Source organism: Panthera pardus, unplaced genomic scaffold (assembly GCF_024362965.1).
Source record: "Panthera pardus isolate Hobbes unplaced genomic scaffold, ASM2436296v1 HiC_scaffold_24, whole genome shotgun sequence".
In the NCBI taxonomy this organism is placed as follows: Eukaryota; Metazoa; Chordata; class Mammalia; order Carnivora; family Felidae; genus Panthera; species Panthera pardus.
This window is the reverse complement of record NW_026526810.1, coordinates 55,089,054-55,104,324: the sequence shown is the minus strand read 5'-3', so window position 1 is coordinate 55,104,324 and position 15,271 is coordinate 55,089,054.

The following is a 15,271-nucleotide window of genomic DNA, read 5'->3' as shown; positions in this document are numbered from 1 at the left end:
GCAGGGCCTGCGTGGAACTCGCCTGACCTCTGCTGGACGGCCGCGGGATTACAGGCGCGCTGTTCTCGGGCCTTGGGCCGGGTGCTTCGGACTAGCGGCTCCCAGTCTGATTTCAGGATGCAAAGGACTCAGCGACGTTTTTTTGGGTGTTTTTTGTTGTTGTTGTTTTGGCAAATGAGGACATGATGGGGAGCGGAGGAGAAGCTGGATATCTACCTTGTATAGTTGCATGCCAAAAAAAACCCACTTTTAGCAACTAGAGGGATGTAAACTCAGAACAAAAGCCAGTGCTTTCTTTTTCCTTTTAAAATTTTGTATATATTTTATGTTAATGAGTTTTAAAACATGATAGTTTAACAGGTTTATTATATTTTTTAATCTCACGGTGCCTAAGTGGCTCAGTCGGAGCTCAGCTGGTTAAGTCTCTGACTCTTGATTTCTGCTCAGGTCACCATCTCCCAGTTTGTAAGTCAAGCCCCTCCCTGGGCTCTGTGCTGACAGCACAGAGCCTGCTTTGAGATTCTCTCTCTCTCTCTCTCTCTCTCTCTCTCCCCCTCCCCAATTTGCACTTTCTCTCTCTCTCTCCCAAAATAAATAAATAAACTTAAAAAAAAAATCCTCCTCTGTTCCCTACCCCTCTTCTCAGGATGAAATCACTCTTGAATTTTTTAGGAGATTTCTCTTGGTAATTCACTTTATGCCTCTCAGTGATATGCTTCTTTACTGATTTAATTGCAAACACTTCTAAGGATAGTTATTCAAAGTGCATACATTTAATTTATCAGAAGCTCATTACAGGGGTGCTTGGGTGGCTCAGTTGGTTGAGTGTCTGACTCTTGATTTCAGCTCAGGTCTTGATCTTGGGTGTTTTGTGTTTGGTTGGTTTTAGTGAGAGCAGAGTTTATTGAAGATATAGAGAGACTAGATACAGATAGAATGTCTTGGAGACTTAGAAAGGAAAGGAGAGAGAGTCTCTGATCTCAGAGTTCAAGTCCCATGTTGGGCACCATGCTGGGTTTGAAGCTTACTTTAAAAAAAAAAAAAGTTCTAAGAAGCTCATTACCTGCCCTGTTTTCCTCACTTCCTTGGGCCAGTCCTGTCCACAAGCCAGCATTTGGGAACCCTGGGATCAAATGGTGCACAGTCCCATTCACATTCCTTGCCATCCTCTGCCCACATTTAGTGCTCCTTAGTACCCTGGGCCCAGAGCTAGTTCTGGGTTGGAGCCTTCTTTTCCCTCTGCTCCACCTGGTTGCTTGGCAGGGAGCTGGTGTCTCCTACACCCACCACCCACCTATTCTCAGACAGAGCTAGCCTACCTAGATATTTCTTGGATCCAAAACAACGTGACAACTTGCCTGTCTTCTTCCAATCCATGCCCCTCAACCCTTCCTCTATATTGAGCTGGAGTGAATTCTCCAGCTCCCCCGTAATCCTTCGATGGCTCTCAGCACCTATAAAATTTAAGGTTTTGCAAAGCAAATATGACTCTGATCCCCCTCGGCTGTCCCCACCAGCTGCTTCTCTCCCCATCCTTGCTGAGTGCTTGTGTTTCGGTTGCAAATAGTCCTCAGGCGCTGTTCCTTCCCCCTGTGGCTTTGCCCTAGCTGGTCCCCCTGCAAAAGATGTCCTTCCGGCCCTTCGCCTTGCTCTTGTTTTCCTCATCCCTAAAGTCTCAGTTCAGGGTCTGAATGTTTAGGAAGACCTCTCTACTCCAACCTTCCCCACTCCTCCATCTCTGTCTCACCTATCCTAAGCAGGGGGGTCCTTCCTGCTTCTCCCTGGGCAGAGCTGCAACAGTGGCCTTGCCCCACTGTTGCATTTACCTTGTATGTGTGTTTCCTGTGCATTAGGCTAAGAACTTAAGGGCCAGGATTATGATTTAACTGCCTTTTATATGTCCACTGTCCAGCGCTGTTCCTGGTACATAATAGGTGCTCAACAAATGTTTATTGAAAGAGTAGATAAGTAGTCATGTGACACTTAACTCACGTTTTCTGGTACCATGTTATTTGTATACATGATTACCTCTGAGTATATACTGTAAGGTCTTTGAGGTCAAAGACCATTTCTCACTTATCTGAACCTTCCCAACAGCACCCAGTGCTCACAGTAAGCGCTCAGTGGCTATGTTCATGCCGAATGAGTGAAGTAACAGGTGGGCCAGAGCCCTGGCCTAATCCCCAGAGTTGGCAGAAAGAGCAGAGCCAGCCGGCCTCGCCTGGCCCTGCTTTCCCCAGGCCTTCTCACCCCGGAGTAGCCAGGGCCCAGCTGGAGAGGGGAGGCCCTCACCCCCCATATTCCTCTGACCCACTGGGAAACAGAAAAGAACTGAGATGAGGGACCCTGGCCCCTCCTCTGGCAGCTGAGGACAAGAATGGGGATTGATGGGGAAAAGGGGCAGAGTTGAGCACATACCATCCTTTTTTTTCTTTTTGTGTACAATGTATGATATATACAGAAGAGTATGTAACATGCATAACTGCAGTGTAAAGAAGAAGAATAAACTCCTGTGCACCCAGCAGCCAGGTCAACAAATATTCCAAGTACCTTAGAAGCCCGTGTGCCCCTCCCTGACACATTCTCCCCAAAGGAGCCCCCATCCTGAGCTTAGTGACAATCCTCTCCTCCCATTTTGTTCTGTTTTGTTTCGTTTTATGGTTTCCTACCTCTCTGCATATCCCTAAATCCTATTGTCTAGATTGCCTGTTTTTGTTTTTGTTCTTAACTTTCTATAACCGGACTCAGCCTAAATATATTCTGTGTCGTGCTTCCTTGGCTTGTCACTGTATAGTTTTTATTTTTATTTTTTTTTTAACGTTTATTTATTATTGAGAGACAGAGTGACACAGAGCATGAGCAGGGGAGGGGCCGAGAGATGGAGAGACGTAGAATCCGAAGCAGGCCTCAGGCTCTGAGCTGTCAGCACAGAGCCCGACACGGGGCTCAAACTCACAAACCACGAGATCGTGACCTGAGCCAAAGTCGGAGGCTTAACTGACTGAGCCACCCAGGTGCCCCTCACTGTATAGTTTTTAAAGATTCATTCATGTTAATGAGTGGAGATGTAATTTGGTCAAGGTTTTTTCTTGTATAGCGTTCCATTGTGTGAAAATACTACAAGTTAATTATCCATTCTAGTGGTGATGGACATTTGGGTTGTTTCCAGTTTGAGGCTAGTCTAAAACATTCTGTATGTGTCTTCTGGTTCATGTGCGCGAGTTTCTCTAGGTACATTCCCAGGAATGGAATTTCTCTGTTGTAGGGTATACATGTGATCAGCTTCATGAGGTAATTCCAAACCGTCTTCCAACGTTGTTGTATGCCTATGTTTTTTAGATGGATGCCGCCAGAGGTGACCCAGGGCAGAGGTGGCATGCCAGCCAGGGCCAACCCTCCATGAGCTTATTTTCCGCAAGGGAAAGAAGTCGGCAAAAGAGTGTGTAGATCCCTGCTTCCCCGCCCAGGCCCATAAACCACACGGTCCACAAACCTTTATAAACAAACTAAGAGCCATGCAGCAGCTAGGGCCTGGGAGGGACCACTGAGGTAGCGCAGACCAGCCTCAGAGACACTTATGTTTCTGCTTACTCTACCAAGCCATCTGACACGGCTTTTCCCTGGAAGACATGGCAGAGTAAGGGCCAGACAGGCAGGTGGGAGTTTTCTTGAAGAGACGAACTATATTCCGGGCCTGGGTATGTCTCAGGCCCTTATAGCACAGGCAGTATCTTCCCTCCTCCCCTCATGCCAGGAGAGGGCAGTGGATCAGTGGAGGAAGTACAGGGGGCTGCCCTTGCCGGCAGCAGAAGGAGGTTCGAAGAAGGAAAGATCAGGGCTATGCCTGGAGCCACAGAGATGGACGCCTCTCCATCCAGACACATCTGTGCCCTCGTGCCCATCTAGGGCCAAACATGGATGTGTACACACACACACACACACACACACACGCATGCAGCCATACACACCAAGAGACAGGCTGTTAGACACGCCATAGGAGCAGAGGCAAGGAGCATGAGCTTGCAGCTGCCCTTGGGAGATAAGCAGAGCATGGGGGCCGCCTGCCAGGCCTGCCTTGAGAGTCCCCACGGTGCATCCAATGATGCATCCGCCGGGGCTCCCAACACGCAGATTCTGCAAAGCTGAGTGTTTTCAGGACAACCCGGGGGGCCCCACCCCAAATACTTGTTCTATTGATGGGAATGGGGTAGCAAAGTCTCTTAGTCCATATTGGAGTCCTGTCTGATGCTGCCAGGCTGGGTAGGGTTGGCTATGCGGTAGGTCCCTTTATTTGTTGAAGTAAAATTGTTTAATTAAACTTATTGTGAGGTGAATTAAGATTTAAAATAGGGGAAGGGGAGGAGCACCTGAGTGGCTCAGTTGGTTAAGCGTCCAACTTCGGCTCAGTTCATGATCTCACAGTTCGTGGGTTCGAGCCCCACATCAGGCTTTGTGCTGACAACCCAGAGCCTGGATCCTGCTTCAGATTCTGTGTCTCCCTCCCTCTCTCTCTGTCCCTCCCCTGCTCATGTGCTCTCTCTCTCAAAAATAAATAAAACATTAAAAATTTTTTTTTAATAGGAGAAGGGGGGCACCTGGCTGGCTTAGTCAGTAGAGCATGTGACTCTTGATCTTGGGGTTGTGAGTTTGAGCACCACGTTGGGTGTAGGGATTACTTAAAAATAAAATCTTAAAGAAAAATAAATAAAATAGGGGAAGGAGGAATCTGAAAGAACAGGCTGTATGGAGGTGAAACTTGCTGTCTTTCATCATTGGCCTACAGCCTGCCCGGTCCTTCTTGCTTTCCAGACTCCTGCTGTTGGCCCAAAGTGGAAGGGTGGGGTCGGGGCCACCTCAAGATTGCTAATTAAGGCTGAAGGCCTGTGAATTTTGTGTGACTGCAGTTGCTTCAGAGAGCAGGGATCTGCTCCTGGGCTGACACCACTTCCAACACCCAGAGCTGGCAACAGTTCAGACCCAGCAAGGGCCAGCCACTTTCACCACCTCTCTCCCTGCTCCCACCTCCCAGGCACCCCTGGGCAGACTATACCCCATGGTTCTGCAAGGCTGAGAAGGAGGGGATGGGAAGCAGGTTGGCCTTTGGTATCTCCATCTCTCAGGGTGCCAACCCCTCCCTGGGACGCTGCCTGGCTCCAGAGTGAAGTAAGGTGAAGTCTCACTGGAAAGCAAGCAGGGCCTTCCTTAGTCTTCTGTGCTGGCTTCCCAGGGGCTTGGAACCCTGCCACACACCCCCACCTCACCCTGCCCCATGCCCCATTCCCCGACCCTTAGGGGCCTATCGGAGAGCTTCGTGCTACGGTTTTTCTGCTCTCTCTACCTGATCACCCATACCTCCCAGGGGGCTGGAGCCTCTTGTCCTGGACTCCTGAGCCCTGGAGTAAGCCGTGGAACAGGGGGGCAAGAGCCCCTGGAGTGTGGAGCTTGTTGCCAGTAGTTAACAAGACGATCTGTAAGTGAGGCTGTTAGCCCTCCTCAAGAAGGGGCAGACAGAGAAACACTGGCTTCTCAGTGGTAGCTCTGAGGCATCTCCCTTACTAATGGCTACCCTACCCTTTCCCATATTCTGCATTCCATAAACTTCTATGTCCCTTCTGCTCCAAGGCTGGAAGCCCCAAGTGGCCACTCCTATGGACTCAACCATCTTATGCTTCCCCACAAGGTCCTCTGATAAGCCCCTTTCCTCCACCCGCCCCACCCCCAGCCTGCTCCTCTCACCAGAAACAATCATGCAACTCATTTCCATGCTGCCTCCTAGAAACTTCATCTCTCTGAAGTTCAGAGTCTGAGGGTTACCTGGGCCCACCACCCAGCCCTCAATCAATGGATGGACCTCCTGCCCCCATGCAGCCTCCTGCCCCCTCCAACCACACCAATGCCCAGCTCAGTTAAGAATAACTGTCATTTACTGAGGGGCCACTGTGTGCCAGCAGAGTAACAATTGTGGGACCAGAGGAGCTTACAATCTAGTTGAGGAGGTAGACATAAAACAGATCATTTCTATCACCCCAATCAATTTCAGTGTTCTCCATTCTTTAAGACCCAGCGCTGAGCATTGCTCACCCAAACATTACCTGTCTCTGGCTTGGTGCTGTATTCCCAGCATTAAGCCTGGCTAAATAGAGGTGCCCACCCAATAAATACTTGCATAATGAATGCCAACCCTGGGGGCTGCTGGAAGGGAGCACCTCTTTCCTATAGACCTCCACTGAGCTTATCTAAATGAAATCAGACTTTTTAAAAATGTTTATTTTATTTTTTGAGAGAGAGTAAGCAGGGGAGGGGCAGAGAGAGAAGGAGAGAGAATCCCAAGCAGGTTCCATGCTGTCAGCGCAGAGCACAGACTCACAAACTGTGAGATCATGACCTGAGCTCAAATCAAAAGTCAGACACTTAACCGACTGAACCAGCCAGGTGCCCCTAAATGAAATCAGATTTCAGTAAAACATAAAGGGCCGATTTGCAGTGCGGAGGGACAGAAGTGGGCAGAGGAAATCCCAAGGCTTTGCCTTGAACTAAATTCTCCAATCTTTTTAGTAGCAGCTGAAAGAGCAGGGTTTTGGGGCCACAGACTCTAGCTTCTTGGAGAAGCCATCTGGACTGCCAAAGCCAGAACTGTGACTTTTATGTGTTTAGGTTTCAGAGTCTGCTCTGTGGGAAATGTAACTATTGTAATTCGGTCACTGAATTAATCCAGTCAGCAAATTTTATAGTAAAAATATACACAAATCACAAAACTCACAAACGGCGAAGACTCAGAGGTCAAGGTAACATCATAATTAGTCCTGAAAACAGCCTGGAAGGAGTGGGCTGGGAGGAGTGAGTTTAAGAGCAGCAGGCAGGGCCTGGTACACAGTGTGCTTACAGGAGGTAATTTTCTAAGCTGATACAAAATTCTAAAACACTAATTTCTAAGCTGATACAAAATTCTACCCCTGTGGCCACCTGGCAAAGCAGTCCGATGTCAGAGCCACTGTGGCACAGGCAAAGGCTTCATTTCTCTGACAGTCATTTAATCATTCGCCATTCCGTAACTGTTCCTGAGAAACTACCATGTGCAGGTACCTTACCAGGCGGTGGGGAAGCAGCGGGACCCAATGCAGGCGTGGTCCCCCCCCAGCCTCGTCGAAGAGACAGATCTCACCCAGGAACTACTCACTTGCTCAGCCTGGCTTGAGAGAGAGGGAGCATCTCAGGTACAGGAGTGTGATTCGGGGCTGGGATCATGGAGCCTCCCCACTGGGGCAGCCTCAGGTGTGAGTCCCAGATTCAGATCTTTAGCCCGACAGCCAGCAGGAGCCTCAGAAGGGCTGAAGCAGCAGAATGATATGATACAGCCTGTTTCGGAAAGATCTTCTGGTTGCCGCATGGAAAACAGACATGGTTCCGGGGCGGGGGGGAGGTGACGTCCATGACAGGGTGGCAGTTCCTGGAGTGTGGAGAAGGAGGTAGTGGAAGTGGTAAATGACAGTCAGGCTGTGGTGATGGATTAGCTACGGGTGGTGGCTGGCAAGGGAAAGGGAGGCGCCAAAGAAGACTAGAATATTCCAGGCTTTGGAAATTTGGTGGGAGGTGGTGCCTTTACCCCAAAATCAACTCACTAAGAGAGCACTGGGTTTGCCTGTAACTGGAAGTTGGTTGAAGTGTACCTGACGTTCCCGAAAGACCACATTGTTACTTCAGTGTCAAAATGAGTGCAGAGGGCAGAGAAAGGGTACTTTTGATGAGGCTGTGCAAAAGGAATATTCCTCTTATAAAGAAATATGACAATACGCTCACAACATTTTGCCCCCAGTCTAACAGATGAATATTACTCACAGAAACTTCATGTATAAAATCCAAATGAGTTGCTAACAGACGTTTGGAAAACAGAAGAATAGAGAATTGTTTGGGGGAAGCTCATTTGGGAACAAGTGACAGAGGAACAATTAAAAGTGACAAGGCTGGGATCTGAACCCTGTCTCCATTACTTATTAACTGTGATTCTGGACAAGTTGTGGAACTTTTTCTAAGCCTCAGTTTCCTCGTCAGTAAAATGGAATAATAACAGAACCTATTTCCTAAGACTGGTTGGGTTTAAATGAGCGCAAAGAAAGAACTTAACACAATGCCTGGCTCATGAAATCTCTCTAGGAATGTTACATATCATCACAGAACACACTCCAGCAGAGAGACACAAGCAAAAAGGGTAATTGCTGACTTCCCCCGTATACTTAAGAAAGAAGAGTTGCCCATATAACTGTGAATTTCACAAACCCCCTTGTAAGATTTTTAAAAATAGAACCATATTCACGAATCAGGGAAAACTATTTGTCAGATCTCATGCCTGAGTCTTGGTGTCACCTGCCCAGCTATTTGTCGTCTGACTCAGTCTTGCTTGAGTCATAGACTCTTTGTCAAGTTCTTCAGTTCCAGAGGGTCCACTGCTGGGTGGAGGAGAAGCTTTCCAAGGTCAGAAGCAATGTTACTGGCATCACCTCCCAGGTCCCACTGGTGCCTGAACCCTGCTGAGCTTGAGTAGGGCCATAGTTGGTTAGCGCAGTACTTGTGGCTCAGACTGTAGTTCGGAGACCTCTCCAGGGAGTGTCTCTGCTGGGCAGGCTGGTCCTGGCTCTTACGGGTTCACTGAGGTTGAGAGAAGATAGCAAAACAGCCATAGGTGATTCACCCTCTGCTCTTGGCCTCGGAAGACTAGAGAGGTTGGTGGCTCTGGCTGAAAGCCTAGAGGAGATGGGGCCACTTCACCTTGGGGACTGTGATTGGGGATACCAAGGGAAATCTTTCCAAATGCTGAGGAAGATGGCTGGGGTCACCGAGACAGCCCTGGTGTTGGGAGGGTGTCATGGAAGAGTCCTAGGAAGGGAGGCTGGTTCCTGCTTCAGACCCAGCAAAGGAAGGCATCCAGCCTGGCTGAAGCCACAGTCTGACATACTGCGTGCGGCTGGGTGGACAGAACACAGCCATGGGCGTGACATAGTAGGGACTCCACATGGGACACAGGGTGCAAACAGGAGGTACAGGACCAGATTCCAATAGAGTAACAGGGCAGACTGCAGGAATGGCCCGATAGAGGCGTGATGAAGTAGGTTCATAACTGCTAGTGTTTGGGGGCATTTGCTATGGGTCGGGCACTGTTCTGAGAGCTTTGCATGTTTTAGGAGGCTGCAGAGCCAGGACTTCCACTCAGGAAGTCTGGCTAAAGAGTTTTTATTCTTAACCACTACACTATGTGAAATGTAGAAAGAGTAAAGGTTTTAGATCAACAAAGGGTTAGACCTTTGTTTAACCTTTATGCTAACTGCTGTACTTAAAGAAGCAAAGGTTCGGAGCCACTCCAAACCCTTGTGATCTTGAGGAGTTGCTTAGATTCTCCAGGTCTCAGTTTTATCATTCACTGTAAATGTGAGAATAATATTTACCCGATAGGGTTTTTGAGGATTAAAGAGAGAAACGGGTGTTAAGTGCCTGCCCATGCCTTCTGTAAGACCCCTGGCTTTGCAGGCTCTCAAGTCACTGCCCGTTCCAGATCTGGGTTTCCTCCTCATCCCAGGAGTCTGCAGGTCTGGGTTCAAGGAACCAGTGGGTGCACCCCTCCACTCCTAGTCCACAGCCCGTGGGATTCCTCAAGGGAGGGGTCTCCCTTAAAATATTCCCATTTGATATCTGAGCAGACAAGTGCCATGACAGCAGTGACCCTGGGGAAGATGAGGTCCCAAGCAACCTACACCCAGACCATCTCAGACATTCATGCTTCTTGGAACGGCTTTCCCTTCTCCCTCAATGTATTTAGTCAGTTACTATTTACTAATCGTTTCCTATTCAGTTCGTCAAACATTAAGCACCTACTACTTGCAAGACATTATACCACACTCTTGTGAGTAGTCATTTAGAGAAGCCCCAAAATTCTGAACCATGTTGAATTTACCTTTTCATCTCCAGCCTGAGTCTATGGCTTCTGCACCTGGGAAAATAATAAAGGTGCTATTAGAGATGACCTGTGAGAATGTAGCAAGGCTTTCCAAGTAGGTCTAAGGGAAGTAGACACCCCTAAAGGCCTAGACCATAACACCCATCTGTGTTGCTGTGGGCGCAATGAAAACCTTCAGGGGTCAGGCAAGTCTTACAAGTGCCTGAATAGGACCATGCGGGGCCGTGGCAAACTTAAGCATGCTTGTCCCAGGAAGATGGCATTTGCTATTTGGCACTGGCCTATTGTTGCAAGTGGAAATGTGGGCCAAAGGTAGCCAGATTTTCTGATTTTTCGAGAGAAACTGGAATTTTTTATTTAAATTTTTAAATTTTTTAAATTAAAATTTTTTACTGTAAATCTCAAAAAACTTCAGCATTGGCTCCTCATTTTAATCTCTTTGAAAGCCCTGTGGGATAAGAATTTGTCAAACTGGGGCACCTGGCTGGCTTAGTCGGGAGAGCATGCAACTCTTGATCTTGGGGTTGTGAGTTCGAGCCACACATTGAGTGTAGAGATTACTTAAATAAATGAATAATTTTTTTAAAAAGAACTGTCAAACAGAATGTGTCTTCCTGCTGAGTTCTGTTCAAAGATTGACAGTGTGGGATTCCTGAGTGGGTCTATGGAAGGAGAGAAGTAGAGGGTTGTGTATCCTGAGGCTAGGTAGGTTCTGAGGGACCTAAAATGCTATCCTTCCTCGGGTCCGGAGATGTGCTAGACACATAGGAAGCCATAGAGAAAGATGAAGCGATAGTCGTACCCTCCAGGGGTCTACAGTCTCATCACAGAGACCCAGGCAAAGCAGCAGATCGTTTGGAAGACAGTATAGAACGCTCCCCCCCACCCCAGGAATTCAGCGTGGACCCCCTGGAAATTCGGGGAGCAAGGTGTACCAGAGCTTCAGGAGACCTTTACAGAAAGTCAGGCTTGAGAGTCAGAGGCAGAGTCCAGGCAGCTCCAGGAACAAATATGAATAGGTCTGACCTATGCTAGAAATCCAAAGAAAAGCCCCAGAGAGTTTGCTTCCAGATGTTGTAGAAAAAGGCTCTCTGGAAAGGGCAGGGCTATAGTATGAGATTTTGCTGACACGCCCACACCCCGTCCTATTCACTGGCAATCCCAACTGTGGTTGAAGGGAAACAGGAAAGCAAGCAGGGCAATGTTCTCCAGGCTCACAGAAGGCAGTGCTATGCAGTGGGGCCAGGGAGTCTGACCCTGACCTGAGTCAGGCAGGCTGGGGTTTGAGTCTGCCTGTGTGACCTGGGACAGAGACACTAACTGCTCTAAGCCTCTGTTTCCAAATCTGTGAAATGGCAACAGTAATCATGCCTGCGTTTTGGGATCGGGGTGAGGACAGGACCAGCTCTTGAAAGTCAAATGCTCAGCCTTATGCCAGCCCCAGGGCACCACTGAGGACATCTGCCAGAGTCTCTATGTGGTTTTAATAACTTTAAAAAAAAATTTTTTTTTAACGTTTATTCATTTTTTGATAGAGACAGAGCACGAGTGGTGGAGGGGCAGAGAGAGAGGGAGACACGGAATCTGAAGCAGGTTCCAGGCTCTGAACTGACAGCACAGAGCCTGACGCGGGGCTCAAACTCATGGACTGTGAGATCATGACCTGAGCTGAAGTTGGATGCCTAACCGACTGAGCCACTCAGGTGCCCCTCTATGTGGTTTTTATCACCAATGTCCACTACCTGAGAATTCTAGTCCCAAGTGAGGTGCACAAAGAGCACCTGGAGGGGAAAGTTGGTCCCCGTGTTTGTCGTCTTCTTTCCTGTCGCTGCTCCAGGAAATAGCATTGATTTTGGGAGGGCAGAACTCCCTAGAAGGAGTGAGGGAGGAGAAGGAGGTATCCCCCACATCCCTTCCCAGCGGGGAGAGAGAAAGTACAGCCCCTGCATGGTCAGAGGAGCAGTGCTTGGAGAGGACACTTCTCCGAAGATGGACCCTTTGCCGCCCAACCCGCACCTGAGAGGGAGGGCACAGACCTAAAGTTAAACGTCCTTCTGGGAAGCAGGTACTGAGTGGAAACCGAGGCTCAACATTCTCCCCTCATGAGCCACATTCCGCTGCTCCCCCAACCGGCCTCCCCAGATCCTAGTCACACACAAATCTGACCAGGACCTTCTTTCCCTTAAAATTCCCCAGTGCCCCCCAGTGCCTTTGGAATGAAGCTCCCTGACAAGGTTTACCAAGCCCGGGTGGCCCCTGCCCCTATTTCACAGCTCTGTGCCTTTGCTAAAGCCGGTACCCCACCTGGGGCTTCCTCAACTTTCACCCTACCAATGGCAGGTGGGGGTGAAGTATGCCTGCTCCTTCAAAAAGAGAGCGCACAGTTTAGCTCTTTCTCGAACGTTCTTGCACTTCACCCCAGCCCCACACCAGGTGCAGACCATGGCACCCTTCCCTTTGCTTCCTCAGCAGCCATTACGTGTTGCTGTCATGAAGTTGTGTTAATCACGCTGTTCTGTCTGCTTGTCTTTCGACCCACGACACATTCCAGCCTCCGACGGGAAGCTTCTTGAGAGCAGGAACAGTCTTATTCCTCTCGGTAACCCAAGGGCTTGCCTTTTTGTCAGGGGCATTCTGGCCCCTCCGTAAGGGTGGATAGTCGGGCGGGGGGCTCGGGCCAGTGGGCGGCTGGATGGAACTAGAGCAGTGGACCGGGGCTGCTTTTTTAGAACCCGCAGGGGTAGGGGTGGGGGTAGGGTGAGGTTAGCATTTCACCCACCTCAGTAGGCTCCTGCCGAAGCCAGCCCACCCGGCCGGATCCCGCCCTCGGAGCCCGTGCCCACCCAGCCAGGTGATCTCGAACCTTCTCCCTCTCACACCCCAACAACAAACAACCCTCGCGCTCTCCCTCCGGAGAAAGGAGGTGGAGCCTGACCTCAGCCGGAGGCTGCAGCAGCTGCCGGAGGGGGGGGGGTGGAGTGGGGGGAGGCCTCCGAGCCCCAGCCCCGGAACGGGGGAGCCTCTCCTCAAGGGAGTGGCAGGCGCGGGGGCCTTGGCGAGTTCCCAAGCGCCCGGGGAAGCCCTCCCTTGGCAGCCTCGACCCTCCACGGGCGAAGGGAGGAGGGGCAGAAGAGGTGGCCTCAATGAGTGCCTGCTTCCGACTCTGTCCCTCGGTCGGTCTGGAGTGCCCTCGGACTCTCCTTCCCCCATTCACACCCACCCTTCCTCGAACCCTGCAGTCCCAAGGGCTGGGTGAGACAAGGTGCCGAGTAAGCAGGAGGGAGAGGCTGCAGCTCGGCTGGGCTCCCAGCAGCCGAGGTGTGCCCATCCCCCACCCCTTAGTTGGTGGGGGGAGGGCTCAAGGGGGTGAGACGGACCCCAGGGGCAAGCGTTAGGGCAGGAAATAACCTGAAATGGGGTGCAGTCTGCAGTTGTTGGGGCTGTGGTAGAGGCAACTTGGATACGGGGCAGAGAGGGCACCCCAAGGGTGAGACCAGGGGCCCCAAAGAGGGCAGGAGTCAGGAATTGGAAGAGAGGAAAGGAGAATGCAGCCTTTTCGGGGACAGGAAGCCTGCAAAGACTTCCCCTGCCAGCAATTTGGAGGCTTGCACTGGACAGATGGGGGTTTTGGACACAGCACCATGGACATGTGTTCCCCAAAGTTTGAGTGCATGTAGCCCCCCTTGTTCCATCTTACCAGAGACTGTGCCCACACAGGCCCCCACCTCACCTTGAACCCCCCACCCCCAACCCCACCCCAGGCTGTGGCAGTGAGTGCCATTAGAGGAGAGAGAGGTCCTGCTCTCTGCTGGGCACTCAACAGCTGGCTCCTTGTCGGCAGGAGGGGGTCTTGACCCTCCAGTTCAGAGTCACAGGGAGAGCACTTCTGCCTCCCCATCTCTAGGGAAAGGGGCCCCAGCAGGTAAAGACCAAACAGACGCCTGCACTTGGATTTGCTTGGGGGCAAATAATTTCAGGAGATCCCTTTAAGGAGAGGGTTCCGATCCCTTTAAGAGGGAGTGGGTCAGATAAAAGGACTATAAAAGTCCAGCTTTCTTTATTCCCCGACCCCCGGGGGGTTCCTATGATGGGGGAGGGGGCAAGTGCTGCAGCCAAATTTAATTGGTGCCCCGGTGTCCCTGCCCCCAGAAGCCGTGCCCTCCACTTAGTCCGTTGGGGATGAGGGGCCAGGTGGCTCAGTAAGTGTTCCTGGGACCTAGAGTTTAGGCACTTTATGGAGGAGGGGAGCAGCTGCCCCACTCCCAGGAGAGATGGGACTAGAGCGTGGAACAGAGGAAGGGGAATGTGGGTACTGCCATCACTGCAAGGACTGCACTGCCCTGCTGGGGTGCCCTGCCCGATGCCAGGTAGCTGGAGCCGAGGACAGGCAGTCTGCAGGGACTGCGGCGGGCAGTGGGGGAGGTGCCCGGCGGCTGGACTAGAGATGACGGAGCAGCCAGTCTGTCCCGGCTGTCAGTCTGGTCGTGCACAGTGGGGGAGGGGTATGCAGCGTGTTTTCTCTCAGCCCTGGATGTTTTCCTCTCTGCATCTCCCTCTCTCTGCTCTCCTGCTCTGAGGCAGTTAACCCTTCCAGATGGGTCTTGGAGGCGTCTGGGTAGAGACAGCCCCCTGCCTGGAGGCATGGAGGGGTGGTCCAGGAGACCTGATGGATCCATTCCTGTCCCCAGGCCAAGTGGCAAGTCCTTTTCAATTGGGGGATACCTGGGTGTGCTGGGGTGAAGAAAGGTGATGGGGCCCAGGCATTGGCACCACTGCCTTGGTGGAGTGGGGTGGGAGCACTCACTCAGCAAAGGTTAGAGGAGCTGAAGGGTTAGAAGAGGAAGAGGTGGAGGCCTTTCCAGGTGTGGAAGGACTCTGGACTGGGAAGGAAAGAGGCCCAGGCAAAGAGGTCCTAGCAAGTGGGGTAAAGGAGGAGAGGAGAGGCCAAAAGCTTCCATGGGGGACAAGCAGGGTGTGCAGTCCCTGGCCTCTTTGCTGGCTCACTGAGGCGCTTTAACAAAGGGGGCAGGGAACCGGGGGAGATCAGTGGGCTGGCACAGGAGGAACACCAAGTGCCTTTAGCCAGCCTGTAGCCTACTCAGTCAGAGCCTCCTGGGGCAAAGGAGACAGCCACCCACATGGGGGGAGGCTCTGAGAGTAGAGTTCCTCCAGCTGCTGGGCAGGCAGGAATGGGCTCTCAAGACCACTCATCCTCCTTTCTAATCAGTGTTCCCTTTTCTCCCTCCCATCAAGACCCCAAATAAAGACAATTCTCCCCCCACCCCCCATCCCAGAGCCAATAGATCTTTACTCCTAGAAACTGGG